This window comes from Tupaia chinensis, unplaced genomic scaffold (assembly GCF_000334495.1).
Source record: "Tupaia chinensis unplaced genomic scaffold, TupChi_1.0 Scaffold000270_1, whole genome shotgun sequence".
NCBI lineage: Eukaryota > Metazoa > Chordata > Mammalia > Scandentia > Tupaiidae > Tupaia > Tupaia belangeri.
In genome coordinates, this window is record NW_006159750.1 from 5,900,096 (window position 1) to 5,916,499 (window position 16,404).

Here is a 16,404-nt window from a genome sequence, read left to right on the forward strand (position 1 = left end):
TCCTTTGTTGGCCACACACTTTCTCCGTTAGTATCATGTTTCCTCGACAATCCTGTGAGGCAGGTTTCATCCTATCAGCTTTATACTGAGGGCTCTGAGGCTCAGAGAGGTTAAGTAAACAACCCAAGGACTCCCAGCCAATAAATGTGAGAGCTGGCACTAACATGAGGCCTATCTTCTCAGGCCTCTTTTCTCCATGCTCAGCTCAGCACGAGGCCGTTAGAGATGTTGACTTCCTTTTCCTTTGTTTCTTTTTTCTTATTTTTAATTACAGAAAATATCAAACATGTACCCAAGTAAAGAGATAGCAAAATCACCCAGCTCAGCACTTGGCTCTCAGAGAAGTTGGCTTCCTTTTCCTTTGTTCCTTTTTCTAATTTTTGACTATGGAAAATACCAAATGTGTACGGAAGTAGAGATAGTAAGATGAGCCCCCACGTACCCATCACTCAGCTTCAACAATTACGGCCAATCTTGACCCAGCTATGTCCCCACATGCTGTTCCCTCCCCTCCCCCCACTAGTTTGAAGCATCCTTTCAGACATAAACATTTCAGTATGTGGCTTCAAAAGATAAAGATTCATTTGTTAAAAATGTAACCACAGTCCTCTTATCCCTCATGAAAATACTGATAATTTCTTTAATGTCATCAAATGTCTAGATCAGCATTTCAGTTTCTCTAATTGTATCACATTTTTTTTTAGTTTGTTTAAATATGGACCCAAATATTGTTCAGACATTGCAACTGGTTGCTATGTTACTTAGGCCTCTATAGGTTCCCCCTCCCCTCATCTATTTCTTCCCAGCAGCTTATTTGATGGGGGGGAGTGGGGGGACTGGTTCATCTGCCCTGTAGAGTTTCCCGGTTTCCTCTAACACCCATATTTCCTACAAATTGGAAGTTAGATTTAGAAACTTGGTAAGATTCAGGATTAATTTTTCTTTTTATGATAAGGTCTTGTGGGCCAGTCAGTGGCCTAGTGGTTGAGGCAGCTAGATTCCACAGTGCCAACTGTGTGGTTTGAGTCCTGACCAGGCAGCTTGAGGAACATACTGATTCTTTGTGTGTGTGCCCAAAATCCCAAGAAGAGAATAGAGGAGAAGGGATTGTGCCTTGGTCAATCCCCCCAGGGGGTATTTCTCACATCCCCCCACTCTCTCTATCTCTCTGGTGGGCATATACACTCTAAAGCAAAACAGAAGGAGAAGAGACGGCAGCAGGAGCAGTGAGGGAGAAAGAAGGAAGAAGAGAAGGAGGAGGAGGAGAAGGAGAAAGAGAAGAGAAGGAGGAGGAGTCAAAGGCAGGGTCTTGCCATGTTTCCCAGGTCAGCCTTAAGTCTGGGATCTTCTTGCCTCAGCCTCCTGAGTTACTAGAGTTCATGCCACCATGCCCAGCCTTCGGGTTGGATCAAGAATCAGACCTGCCTTTGTGCATGGTTCCTGCCTGGGAAGCGTATCATCTTAGCAGCACATGCCACTGTGGTAGGTCCACAGCTAATTTTTTGACAATAGTTCGCAGGTGCTGTTGTGTACATTCATCAGGATGTATATAAGACTGGTTGTCTCCTTTTTTCCCTTATGATATTTTTATCTTTAAAACTTGGAAACAACTTAAATGTCTGATACTAGAGACTAGTTACATAATAATAGTTCATCATTACCATGGAATTTTATGCAGTCATTACTGATCATGGCTTTCAAAGAATATTGAGCAATATAGGGAAATGGTTATCATACAATGTTAGGAAGAAAATTGGAATTGAAAATTCATACAGTGTGTCATATATCGACTCACAGAGAAAAGATTAGAAGGAACCACAAATTGCAAGGGAAAAACAATGATGTTAATAGAGACTTTACTAAAGGTTAGAATTATGGGCGATTGATTTTCTTCTTTCATTCTTTATTTTCCAATTAAAAAAAGTTTTTGCCAGAAGGCATGTGCATTTGCCAGAGAGAAATGGGGGGAGGATGTGGAGGAGAGTTATAGCATCCCTCCCCATGAGGAATGGCCACATTGCAACCCCTGATCTTCCATTTCTCTCTCCTTTCAGGATTTTGGGCATGCATGCACAAGCACTGAGCATGTTTCTCCAGCTGCCTAGTCTGGGACTTGAACTATGCAATTGACCATGTAGAATCCAGCTACCTTAGCTACCATGCCATGGGCTCACCCTCAATTTTTAATAATATATTTATATGACTTTTATAATCAGAAAAAAAAATTTAGGCTTCTATTCCTATATGTAAAGTTGTGATGTTTTCTGAAATCATCTACAGAACCACAAAATGTTACCTTAAGGCAAGATGCAAACATACTAAGCACTATGACCAGAGAACAAATTGCTAGTCAGTTGTCAGTTCCTTACTGGTTATTTGGTATCTCTGAATGGTCATTTTGGTCACAAAAACCAGTTGACCTAGCAAGAATAGAGGATAGCTCATCAGAAAGGCCTGGAGAGCCCTTGGCTCAGCTGGCCAGGCCAGTGGCTTGAGTCTTCAGAAAGCCTGGTCTCACTGTCCTGTGCCCTCCCACTCTCATCGCAAGACCTCACACACACATAACCACAAAGGCACAGTCCTCCCAGCAGCAAGGACACTGGGAAATTACAAGTCCTTCCAGCCAGGCTAGACCACAGGCAGCCTTGAGGGTCTCCCAGCAGAGGCAGACAGCAACTTTGACCTAGGCAGGGGAAGAAGTGAGATTTCCATTTCTGATTCCAGCCTTCTTCCTGGTCTGTATTAACCTAGATCAGTGCCCTGAACAGAGCAGGCATGGGATGGTTAGATTTTAGGATCTCTGAGGCCCCTTTCCAGCTCTGACATTTACTTCTCTGGGACTGATTTCCTCTCGTCCATAGACCAGTTGAATTATATGAAGGGAAAACATTTTTTGTTTCCTCATTCATAGGTAATCACTTAAACATATGTCCCTACATATACTCCATTGGAATCCAGCGGTGATGTCACACGCAAATTCCACACATGCAACTTGTCCCCTGGGAGACCACAAATCACTAGAGCGACACTTCAGTCAACTGGTCTCTTCCATTGCATGCTTGTTTTCCTTTAGGCAGATGACTTATTTTTAAACTTTTGTTTTGTTTTGTTTGTGAAGTTAATACAAGCTGATTATAGGTAAATAAAAAAATAAAAATCACTCTCAAGCCCACCATTTAGACTATCAACATTCTGTTGTATTTCCTTCCAGTGTTTTAATAGTGTGTTTATGTTCTTACCTAGTTGACATCAAAAAGTACATGCCATTTTTAATTATTTTTAATGTTGCAATCATGAATATTTTCCCATAGTATTATAATTTTTGTAGCTATCTTTTTTATTCTTTTATCTTCTGTGTTCTTAGCTGATTAATTAATCCATAATTTTTTTTTTTTTTTTGCATAGGGCATGTGCACTCACCAGAGAGAGAAGGAAAGTGAGAAATCACCTCCCAGGGTGGATGATCACACTGCAATTCCTTCTTCTCTTGGGATTTTGGGCATATCTGTACACACACCTGGCGTAATTTTCAGGACATCCGGTCCAGGACCCGAACCACAGTTGACCATGTGGGAGTCCAGCACCTTAATTACTATGCCATCTGCTGGTCCCCTAATCCACAATTATTTATGGAGCTTTTATGATACCCAAGACAGGTAGGGTGGAGCATTCAAAGGCATATAACAATGTTTCTGCCCATGAGAGGTTGAAACACATACATATGCAAAGCTTTCAGACAAGGCCAGAGAGGAAAAAAGCCATGTGTGTCTGAAAGGTAGGAGAGGCATCTGAAGGGTGGGAGAGGGATAAAGGATAATTCTGGGGACCATATTTTCTTTCTTTTTTCTTTTTTTTCGAGAGGTTTTTGCTATAGGGCGTGTGTGCTCACCAGAAAGACAGAGAGAGACAGAGGGATAGAAAGCGAGAAATCACCCCCCAGGGGGGATGGCCATGCTGCAATCCCTTCTCCTCCATTCTCCTCTTGGGATCTTGGGCACGCATGGACACGCACCCAGCATGAGTTTAAGCCACCGGGTCCAGGACTTGAACCACGGTTGACTACATGGGAGTCCAGCGACATAGCCATTACACCAACTGCTGGTCCCTGGGGAACATATTTTCTGAACCAAAACTTGAGCCACAAGATCTGACCAGATGACTTTGAGTATGTCATTTATTTCTCTCTATGCCTCAGATGCCTCATTTGTAAGTTAGAGATGATAACAGTACCTACTTGTAAACTGTCCTGGAAAATCACACTGTGCAAGTGTCAGCTCTTTTTATTATTTGGTTGCTTGGTGGTCAAAATATTTGCAATTCTATTATAGTGTATTCTATAATAATAGAATATTTGAAATCTAAAACATCCTGGGAGATATAGAATAAAACATCACCCCTATCTAGAGGAGAGGGGATGGGAAAGGAAGACAGAGAAAGAGACACAGAAAGAAAGAATGCATCTAGTTAATGATCAGGATCTCCTCAGAGGAGGAGAATTTAAAATGGGCTTTAGAGTTTTCATTAGAATTAATTACTCTTGCCTTCCTTTTGGCCGGAACCACCATCTTCCAGCAATGAACCCAAATGACGAACACAAAGAGAAAGAGGAGAGGCACCCAATATATGTTCTCTAGGCCTTTTAGAAAACATGGAGTTGTTCCGTTGGCGACATATATGCGAATCTACAAGAAAGGTGACATTGTAGACATTAAGGGAATGGGTACTGTTCAAAAAGTAATGCCCCACAAATGTTACCATGGCAAAACTGGAAGAGTCTACAATGTTACCCAGCATGCTGTTGGCATTGTTGTGAACAAACAAGTTAAGGGCAAGATTCTTGCCAAGAGAATCAATGTGCGTATTGAGCATATTAAACATTCTAAGAGCAGAGATAGCTTCCTAAAAACGTGTGAAGGAAAATGACCAGAAAAAGAAAGAAGCCAAAGAGAAAGGTACCTGGGTTCAACTAAAGCGCCAACCTGCTCCACCCAGAGAAGCACACTTTGTGAGAACCAATGGAAAGGAGCCTGAGCTACTGGAACCTATTCCCTATGAATTCATGGCGTGATGGGAGTTAAAAATAAACTAGTCTGTGGTCTATAAACAAACAAAAAAAGAATTCATTACTCTTGGGGCAGCCTGTGGGCTGGTGGTTAAGGCAGCTGGATCCCACATGGCTGGCAATGTGCTTTGAGTCTCATACTCAGCAACTTGAAAAACACACCAGGTGAAAATCCATGCTTGCCCAAAATCCTGAAAGGGGGGCGAAATGAAAGAGAAGGAATTGCGTGGGGAGAGTGCTTTCTTGCTTGCTCACTCTCTCTCTCCACTGACTGCACATGCCCTCTGGCAAAATTTTAAAAGAAAGAAATGATTACTCTCTGAGTTAAAAGTTCAAATACCAGGGTAGAGAAATTTCACCTGAACCTGCCTCCCCCACCACCACCATATTGAAACTCCATTCACAGAGTCACCACCCAGCACACAGATGGGTACAGAGCAGGCGCTCCGTTGACCTCAATTGAGCTGGAATGAACAAAACAGAAAAAGAAGACGAATACAACTTCCAGATCAATTCTTTCCTTCTTTATTTTTTAACCAAGAATCAAATTCTGAACCACGACTTTCACTTTAGTGGAAACACCCCCTTACACACACACACCCCAGTATTTAGCACACTGTAATGGGAATATCAGTAGAGGTCCAAATAGAACATACTGTAAACACCATTTGCCTTTTTGGCTCACAAGATAGCTCCCCTCTCCCAGAGACTATTCTCTTCATCCTTTGCATATCTTGACAATGAGCAATTTTCTCATTAAAAAAATTTTTTGAGAGCATTTTTTAAGGGGGGAAAAAAGACTCAACTCAGTCCCTTGCTCTGTGCCTGGCGTTGAAACAGCATTGATGGAGAAAGGGGCATTGATTGGAGTTACGTTGCCTGGGTTCCACTTGGGACACAGTAAAGTGGAGTTGGTAGCTGCTCTAAAGTTGAGGTAGTGGAAGTAGGGAAGTTGAGGGAATAATCTGGGGGTTAAGAAGGGTTTATGGAAAGGCCAGCTTGGTGGTGCAGTGGTAACATGCTGCCTAAGCTATGGTGGAGCCACATGGAAGAGTGCAGGTTCGGATCCCAGGTTGACTTGTATATGTCAGGCATGCACAACCATGACCCAGGCTGGCTGGGAAGGATGGGGAGGAGAAGGGTCTCATGTTACAGCATGACCCTGTTGAAGGTGCTTGCCATTCTCTCTTCTCTCACTCCCATGAAATATTATTTATTTTTTAAAGAAGGAGAGTTTGTGGAAAGCTGGACTCAGCCTTATAAAGGTGCCAACCTCCACACCACCATCATTCCTCACCACCCAGAAGCTCAAGATCACCTACCTACAAAGGGCACAGGTAGCCCTGCACAATCAAGGCCCAATCTACCTTTTAACTCATCTTGTAATGTTCTTCCTTCTGTCCTTCCTCAGGCTCTTTCTCCACTTGAGATCTACTGCCATCCCACCATAGCTCCTAAAATGTCACCCCTCTAGAAAGCTTTCCTGATCCCCCGACTGAGAGCTCATTTCTTCTGTAACTTCATCTGAGTCTCTTGTACATAATTTGTCTCTTTCACATATGTCTTGAAGCTATTTAGGTACTTGTCATATTTTTCTTAAGCCTCATTATGAGAATGCCTTTTATTTCTATGATATTTTATAGGTTATAAAGCAATTACGTATATGTATGTGTGTGTGTATATGTATGTGTGTATATATATATATATTACCACTTGGTCTTCATATCTGGTTAAGTAGAGTTTTTTTATGATTTACAAGAAAGGACCTGAACTCAAAAAGATTCTATTACTGGTCCAGTGTAATGACAACCCAGAGCTGTTAGGCCAAGTCTCCCCTGCTGGACTATAAGCCCCTTGCGGGATGAGAACTCTCTTTAATCATCTTCATATCCTCGTCAATCCCAGCACAGAACCTGGTCCAGAGTAGGTGATCAGTCAATGAGTGTGAATACCCTTGGGCAATCCCTTCACCTCTCCCCACCTCAGAGTGCTAGGCATGCCAGCCCTTCCCAGCTTTTGTCACTGGGAGTCAGTGGCATCCGCCTCTGATGTCCCTCCTGACACCTGTTAGCACTGAATATCAACAGGGTAATTAGGGCATCCATCCCACTCTGTGCCAATACTAATGTGTTCGTTTGCTACTGCTATGTAACAAATGACCACAAACTCAGTAGCTTAAAACAACACACGTTTTTAAAATTTATTTATTTCAATTGTCAAAGAGTATGTGCACTTGCAGAGAGAGATGGAGGCAGGGGAGAAAGCAAGCACTCCCCAGCAGAACATGGTAATACCACAATCCCCTTTCCCCCATCTCCCCACCCTGTCAGGATTTGGGGAATGCATGTACACACACCCAGTATATTTTTGTTTCTTTCTTTTTTTTCTTTTAAGGTTTTCGTCATAGGGCATATGCACACGCCAGAAAGAGATAGAGACAGTGAGAGGGAAAGTGAGAGATCACCCTGCCCCCCAAGGGGGATGGCTACACCACAATTCCATCTCCTTAATTCTCCTCCTGAGATTTGGGGCACGTACACACATGCACCCAGTGTGATTTTTTTAAAAATAATTATTTATTTTATTATTTATTTATTCATTCATTGATTTTTTAATTTGACCAGAGAGAGACAGAGGGTGAGAGTGAGAGAGAGAGGAAGTGAGAAAACAAGCCACCAAGTCCAGGACTTGAACCCTGGTTGGCCATGTGGGAGTGTCCAGCGCCTTAACCACCATGCCACCTGCTGGTCCCCCCAGTGTGATTTTCAAGCTGCTGGGTTCCAGATTCAAACTGCGGTCAGCCATGGGGGAGTCCAGCACCTTAACTACTACAGGCCCTACACAGCATGTTTTTCAAGCTGTCAGGACTGAGATTTGAACTGAGATTTGAAATATCCAGTTTCCCACATCAACCTGGCATCTCCAGAGTGAATGTCTTGAAGGCCTTCATTCTTCCTCCTCCCAAGTTAATGTCATCAACAAAAAATGAGGCCATGTGGGATCTGGCTTCATTAACCTCTAGGCTATGGGACTGACCCACGAATTTATTCTTATCAGAAGTCTGAAATCAGTTTCACTGGGCAAAAGTCACAGTGGAGGCAGGGCTGGTTCCTTCTGGAAGCTCTGGGCAAGAATTGGTTTCTTGCCTCTTTCGACTTCTGGAGGTCACCTGCATTTGTGGGCATGTGGCCTCTTCTTCATCTTCAAAGCACGTCATTCCAATCACTGCTTCCATTATCACATCACCTTCTGCTCCTCTGTGGTCAAATCTCCCTCCCTCATCTTGTAAGGACCGCTGTGATTAAATTTAGGGCCCACTCAGTTAAGCTAACATTCATAGGCCCCAGGAATTAGGATCTGAAGAGCTTTGGGGAGCATTATTCCACCTGCCACAATTATCATCACTCTTATCATTTGTCTTTTATTTTATGTATGCCTGTGTCTCCAGTAGATGGTAAATGATACGTGGGCAAAGGACTATTCCCATTGCTCTCCATATCCTAGCTTCTAACATGGAGTCTCACATAAATAATGAGTAAATAATTATATGAATAACCAACCCCCTATCTATGGGCTCCTATTATAGCCTCTGCCTTAAGGACCATCACTGCACAATGTTACAAATAAATCTAAATCTAACTTCAAAAAGTGTCTTAAAAGATGTCGGTCTTTAGCAAAATTCCCTTGCAGACGTAGAAGAAGAGATTACATAGCTCATTAGACAGCACAGATTCCAAAAATGCCCTGGAGACATTCTTCCTGTCCTCCAGGCCTCTACTCAGTCTCTTCACTGCCCCCATCTGCCAAATTTGTAATTGTTCCCAGAGAAAATGCACGCACATCAGGATTCAATTTTGACACTACTACGCTCAGCCAATGGGCAGTCGATCATCAGGATGAAAAAAAGAAAGAAAGAAAAAGTATTCACTTCCTAAATTCCTGGGTGTGTTCCTGGACTTGTCTCCCTCATGGTGGGGTCTACAAGGCACTTGTGGTCTAGTGCCTAGTGGCCCCATGACCCCATTTGAGTACAGTTCTGCCATACCAGGGACAATTCAAAGGGAACTGCCTCTAGCTAGGACCCCATGGCTGACTGGGAGGAGGCTTCTGGTAAGTGGAAGAACCCACCTGGCACCCCAGCTGAGACTCAAAGGTTCAGGGGCATCCAGTCTCTTCACAGTAACCTGGCATCTCTGAGTGAATGCCCTGAAAGCCTTCCTTCTTTCTCCTCCCAAGTTAATCTTATCAACAACAACAAAAATGAGTCCTGTTAAATTCAGAGTTGGCTAAAAATTCCTGGTGGTCTAACCTGATCCAGTCCTTTCTGATTCTCCATGCTGCGCTGCTAGACGATTTGCTGCAGGGAGGAGACACTGAGTGCTCTCGCTCAGTCAAGCGCTAAGGGTTAATGAGAATTAACCGTGCCTCAGGGCACCCCTGTAAGGTAAGCACTATGGTTATCCTCTTCTCCCCAGGGTGGACTCAAGCCATGAGCTTAAGTGACTTGCCCAAGACCACACAACTGATAAATGATAGATTCAGAATTCAAATCCAGGCAGTCTGAAATGAGAATGCTTTATCGCATCGAATCCTCAGGGCACCCCTGTAAGGTAAGCACTATGGTTATCCTCTTCTCCCCAGGGTGGACTCAAGCCATGAGCTTAAGTGACTTGCCCAAGACCACACAACTGATAAATGATAGATTCAGAATTCAAATCCAGGCAGTCTGATGTGCAGGTAGGCAAAACATCTCGTCTTCCTGTGGACCGGGAGTAAGAGTTGGGTAATAAATTGCAGCTGCACTCCATCTTGCTCTCCCAGGCTTTCATGCATCCTGCATCATAAAGAGAGGGCATTGGGTCTACCCAGAATTCTCTAACGTGGAATCCTTACTCTACCATTTTCACACCTCCAAGGTGGCACTCCTGCCTTGAGAGCACCTCCCTGGCCCAGGGCTCCCATGAAGTTCTCTAGTTTCCAGGACATAGGGGCCATCTCGGAGTGGCTTTATGGCTTCCTTCACAGTGGGCACCCGCTCCCTGATAAGTCTGAGCTCAGTTTCCGACTTTCAGTCCTGCCTGCCCAGCAGCCGCCTCCCTTCTGCCTACTGCAGGGCAAGGGTGTCCATGAGGCAGAGTTAATAGCATCCTTGAGGATAAATTAAATCCTAACTTCAAGCCTCACCAGGGAGTTTCTTAGACTGTCCGGTCTTGAGAGTGGCCATAACCCTGGGTAAAAAGGGTTCTCCATCTGGTACAATAAGCTCTGGACAAGCACTGTCCCAAGGATTAGAATTCTGACCCAAGAGGGACCTCTCTTGGCTTGGTTACAGAAAGCTCACCCTTCAAATTCAATCTCTTTGATGGTATCTCTGCTGTGTTGACATCACATTCCTCAAGTCCCCACATTGTCATTTTTAATGTCCAACATGTTATTATAAGAAAGTTTGCTGAGAAATTCCTCTATTATTTAGCACTTGGGTCATTTCCAATGTTTTACTTTAAAGCTATGCAGTATAAAACCTTTTTGTTTGCTTAATTTTTTTTTTTACTTCCTTGTAGATAAGTTTCCTAAAGTATAATAAATAGTGGAGGGTCCGGCAGGTGGTGTGGTGGATAAGGGTGCTGGATTCCCACATGGCTGACCATGGTTCAAGTCCCGGACCTGGTGACTTACTTTCTCACTTTCCCTTACTCTCTTTCTCTCTCTGGTCAAATTTTAAAAAACAACAATAACAAATGGAATTAAATAAATAAAAAGTTCTTTAAAACAAATAGTGGAGAAGATAAAAACATTTTGAAAACTTTAAACACATATCATTTACTGTTTTTTCAAGAGATTTTAAAAACTCATATTGTCATTAGCAATATGTAAGTAAATACCTGTTTTCCATAGTTCTGTTAACATGGGGTTTATCTGGGCCAGCAGGGGGCATAGTGGTTAAGGTGTTGGACTCCCATATGTTTGACCATGGTTTGAATCCTGGACGCAGCAGTTTGAAACCTACACTGGATTAATGTGTATGTGTGCTCAAAATCCCAAGAGGAGAATGGAGGAAAAGGGATTGCAGTGTGATCGTCCCCCCAGGGGAGAGTGGTTATTTCTCACTTTCTGTCTGTCCGGCAAGTGCACATGCCCTATAGCAAAAAAAAAAAAAAAAAAAAACCTCTCCAAAAAAAAATGGGGTTGATCATTTTTATTTTTTATTAGTTTAAAGTTTTGGAATGATACAATAAAGTTGTTTATATGTGCTTCTCTTTATTTCTTTCCAAGTTGTATTTTCTTTTAATGTGATAACTATTCTTCCTTTTTATCTGGGAATAAACTATTCATCTCCTTTGACAACTTACTGAGTAAATTCTAGTCACAGACTATGTATCTGTATTAGCTCTTTTCTATTTTGGAACTAGTATCTAATAATTATATTTTTCACACATCGTTTATTTCTACAGCTTTGTTTTATGTGTATTGACTGTAAATTTCAGAATAATCCTTACATATGCATATTTCTTTATTTCATCCTTAATATTTTTTTGAGAGAGATTTTTGCTATAGGCTGTATGTGCTTGCCAGAGAGACAGAAAGAGACAGAGAGAAAGAAAGCAAGAAATCACCCCCCCAGGGGAGGTGGCCATGCCACGATCCCTTCTCCTCCATCCTCCTCTCAGAATTTTTGGCATGCATGCACAAGCGCTCAGCATGAGCTTTAAGCCACCAGGTCCAAGACTTGAACCATAGTCAACTACATGGGACTCCAGCGATGTAACCATTATGCCAGCTGCTGGTCCCAATACTTTTCATTTCAATAGTCAGACATTCGAGACCCCTTAAACATAAAATGGCCATGTTATAATTTCCCAATTTAAAAATATCAGGGAGCCAGCAGGTAGTGTGGTGACTAAGGTGCTGGACTCCCACATGGTCCACCACAGTTTGAGTTCCAGATCCAGTGGCAAGAAACTCACACCAGGCACATGTGCACACATGCCCAAAATCCTGAGAGGAGAATGGAAGAGAAGGGACTGCAGCATTGCCATCCCTTCTGGAAGGTGATTTCACACTTTCTCTCTCTCTGTCTCTCTATGGCAAAAACCTGAGGGAAAAAAAATTAGTGGGGCCAGTTAGTGGAGTGATGGTTTAGGGAGTTAGATCCCACATGGCCAACTGGACGGTGAGTCCTGGACCCAGCAGCTTGAAAAATATACTGGGCGCATGTGCATGCCCAAAATCTCGACAGGAGGGAGAAATGGAGGAGAAGGAATTGCATCATGACCATCTGCCATGAGGGTGCTTTCTCACCTTTCTCTCCCTTCTCTCTCAGGAGAGTGCATGCACCCCCTGGCAAAATTTAAAAAAATAATAATGTGGGTCTTACTTTAATCCTTCTAAAATGTGTTATTAAATATGGGGTGCTATATTAACCTAAGGCATTAACTTGCTTTTTATTATCCTATTGCTTAAACAACAAGTAGCAAGCAGTCAAATCGTTCTATATTATTGTGTTACTTCTGCTTTGTTATAAATTAAGCTTATAAAATAGAATTGCTGTGTTACAGGAATTTCTGTTTTATTTCATCCACTCAACAAATATTTATTAGACTCCTATTATGTGCCAGACCATGTTCTAGGTGCTAATAATACAGTCATAAATAAAACAAACACTCTACCCTCATGGAGCTAACGTTCTGGTGGTGATAGGGAAGATAATTTTGCAAATAGTTGGTAGGTGGATAAATAAGTAACCACTAAGGTAGGAAAGGGTGGGAGTGCAAAGTTGGACTTTTCAGTGGGGGGCTTACGGACAGTCTCTCTGAGAAGATGATACTTGGACACAGTTCTGAACGGGAGAGGGAATAAGTGTGTCAATATCTGGGGGAAAGAGGGTTTTAGGTAGAAGGAACAGTGACTGTATGGAAACAGCAATTTCTGACCAGGAAGATGCCCAATGTGTTCGAGACTTAGCAAGAGGCCTGAGTGGCTACAGCAGCTTGAGTTCAAGAAAGAGGAGAGACGATCATATTGGGAAAAGAGGGACCTGGATCTTATAGGGAGGAAGCAGATCTTGCAAAGATCTAGCCATACACTCACTGCAAGGATTTGCTGTTTACACAGAGGGAGATCGGAAGCCTTTGGATGGTTTGGCTCAAAGGAAAGGTAAGGTCTGACTTAATAGCTGCCCAAGGCCGTCTGGCTGTGGTGGTGACAAAGACCTTAGGAGAGCAACAGCAGAGGGCAGATCTCCTAGTGTGCTCCTATCCTAGAGGCAAGAGGTGATGGTGACTTAGCCCAGCCCGGTGGAGGTGAGACAGTGAGAAGTGGTAGATTCTGGATGTGTTTTTGACTTCTTAGATGTGCAGAGTGGGAAAAAAAAAAAAAAGGCCAAGGTTGATTCCACAAATTTTGGTCAGACCATTGGAAGGGTAGTTTTGCTATTTGTTGAGATGGAGCAGTCTGTAGGTGGAACCGTTTAGAATTAGGAATTGGTATGTCAAGCTTAAGGTGGAGATGCTATACTCATTTTTTTGTTTTCTGTTTAGAGATTTCAAGTTCTTTTTTTTCCAAAGAACTATTTTTATTTCATTTGATTTATCATTATTATTTTTTAATTTGACCAGAATGAGACACAGAGAAAGAAAGTGAGAAAGCAAGCTGCCAGGTCTGGGTCTTGAACTGTGGTCAGCCGTGTGGGAGTCCAGTACTCTAACTAACACATCACCTGCTGGCCCCAGAGATTTGAAGCTTTGATAAATGTTCTTATTGTAATGCATTTTAAGTCCTGTGGGACAGTCTTATTTTTTTCCCTATTCTTTAAGACTGATAACAATTTTTCAGCTTCCATCATTATTTTGTAAGCCCTTATGCTAGTATTACATTGAATCTATCAATTTTGAAACACTTACCACATTTATTAGATTTTTTTTTGAGAGGTTTCTGCTATAGGGCATGTGCGCTCGTCATAGAGACAGAGAGACAGAGAGATAGAAAGCAAGAAATCACCCCCCAGGGGGGATGGCCACACTGCAATCCCTTCCCCTCCATTCTCCTCTTGGGATCTTGGGCACACACGCACACGCGCCCGGCGTGAGTTTTAAGCCACCGGTTCCGGGTCTCAAACCACAGTTGACTATGTGGGAGTCCGGCGACATAGCCATTATGCTAACTGCTGGTTCCACATTTATTAGATTTTATATTTTTTAAAAATGACCTGGTATAGCTCTTCATTTGTTCACTTCCTCTTGTACTTTTTCTATTATGGTTTAATAATTCTCTTGGAATAAATTTTGTGGCTCGGGAAAAATCCTTAAGCACATTTATTTTTGGTTCGTGGTTATGAATGGAATCTTTCTTTTTCATTTTATGTTTGTATTAATATGCAGCTATATTTCACTGACAGATAGAAATGCAATTGTCCTATGTGGGTTTCTCTTGGCTCGCATCTTTGCTGAATTCACTTATTATTTATAGTAATTCAGAGGATGCTTTTCTTGGAACATTCAGGTATATAATTATGTCAACTGGAGTAGTATTTTTTATCTTTATAGTTTTATGTCCCTCCCAAACTGCTATTACCAGCATTTCTAATACCATGTTGTGAAGGGTAACTGGGAGTGAACCTTTTTGTCTGCTTTCGAGGAGAGGAACTCTCAGGCATCTCTAAAAAATATGCCATGGGTTCTTTAGATTAAGCACATGGTTTTGTCATTCGAGAATAAAAACCTCCACATCTAAGTGCAAAGTTTTAATAAGGAACAAATAACCATACTGACTGTCTTTCAGCAACAATGAAAGATATGATCATTTGCTTTAAATTACGTTTCTTTGTCACTCATGATTTAATTCCCCCATTTTCTCTCTTGAAAATGAAAACTTCTTAATGAAGCACCAAGGAATCCAGGTGCAATTATGTTATTTTGCTCTTTAATTTTAACCAGCTTTTTGCATGTCTTTATTATGTTATTTGGAACTGAAAACTTGAGAATTGTTAGACATTTATCACTCTCTATATATTATCACCCTTCATATTTGTGACTACAAAATCTATTTTATATGGTATTATGTTTTTTATATACTCATGGATATATAGGATATTAGGATAATTCCATCCTTTCAGTCTTTTTTTTTTTTTTTAAAGAGATTTTTGCAATAAAGCACATGTTCTTCCCAGAGAGGCAGAGAAAGACAGGAGACTGAAAGTGAGAAATCACTCCCCGGGGAGATGGCCATGCTGCAATCCCTTTTCTTTTTTCTTTTCTTTTTTTCTTTTTTTTTTTTTTGAGAGGTTTTTGCCATAGGGCACGTGCGCTGACCAGACAGACAGAGATAGACAGAGAGATAGAAAGCGAGAAATCACCCCCCAGAGGGGATGGTCACGCCACAATCCCTTCTCCTCCATCCTCCTCTCGGGATCTTGGGCACGCATGCACATGCGTCCGCCCTGAGTTTAAGTCACCGGGTCCAGGACTCAAACCGCGTTCGACTATGTGGGAGTCCAGCGACATAGCCATTATGCTAACTGCTGGTCCCCGCAATCCCTTTTCTATTCTTCTCTTAGAATTTTGGGCATGCACACATATGTGCCTGGCATGGGTTTTTAAGTCACTGGATCTGGGACTCAAACCATAGTATACTATGTGGGAGTATAGCAACATAATCATTATGCCATATGCTGGCCCCTTTTTAGTATTTTTAAAAAATAGTTTTGTGGGAGCTGGACAGTGGTGTCATGGTAAATGGAATGCCACCAGGCAATCCCTCATGGGAGGGTTCCTGATTCAAGTTCAGGCTCTTCCTTGAGTTCGCTGGGTGCACACTTACCTGTGACAGAGCGGGCTGAAGGCTGGGCGTGCATCATGGAGTCGCCATCCTATTGGGGGTGCTGTCTCTCTCTCTCTCTGTCTATTCTGCTCACAGAAGAAAAATTAAATCTTGTGATTTTATTTTCGTATAGGTAACCCAGTCTTCAAACTTATTTTCTCTACACACAGTTTATCTCCTTGACAGGTAATATAAGTGATATCCTTATGTATGATGGTCCATTGCCTCTCATATTTATCTTTATTGTATCAGTCTTAGCTTCCCTAGTTTCTTTAATTGGTCTTATAAAAAAAACAAAAGCATCAGCATTATAATATTTAGACATTCTAGACTCCTTTTAGAGACTATAATCTTCTAGATAGGATTTGACAGATATTTGAATGTCATGCATATTTTTTGCTTTCAGTGCCTCATTATGTGGGTAACAAAACTAGGAAGTAGACATTATCTTCGTTTTATAAACTTTGAGGCTCAGGGATGTTAAGTGACTTGTCAATGTTTTACATCTATTAAGTAGAATGATGATA